The sequence below is a fragment of the Ipomoea triloba genome, chromosome 16, assembly GCF_003576645.1.
Source record: "Ipomoea triloba cultivar NCNSP0323 chromosome 16, ASM357664v1".
Lineage (NCBI taxonomy): Eukaryota > Viridiplantae > Streptophyta > Magnoliopsida > Solanales > Convolvulaceae > Ipomoea > Ipomoea triloba.
This window is the reverse complement of record NC_044931.1, coordinates 12,086,749-12,087,080: the sequence shown is the minus strand read 5'-3', so window position 1 is coordinate 12,087,080 and position 332 is coordinate 12,086,749.

Sequence of the window (332 nt, the reverse complement as noted above, 5' to 3'; positions counted from 1 at the left end):
AAGAAACAAAATTCATACCCGAACAAAAAGTAGTTGTTTTAGGAGGGTTAGTACAAACAAATTAAAAACAACAACTGAAATGAAGTCAAAACAATGCGATTAATTCAAAGATATAAAACAAGTTAATCACAACCATTTGCCCTTCCTGGCAACGACGCCATTTGATTTTCCATGATTTTGTGGTTGTTAGAATCAAAGATTGTTGGGGTTACCCGTCGGGTTGTGTCGGTCTCTAGGGAGGTCAAATTAGAATTATTGTTAAGTCTTTAATCAACGGAATATGTATTATTTTCCTCAGTCGCACCATTGTCACAAAGAATCAAAGAATATTG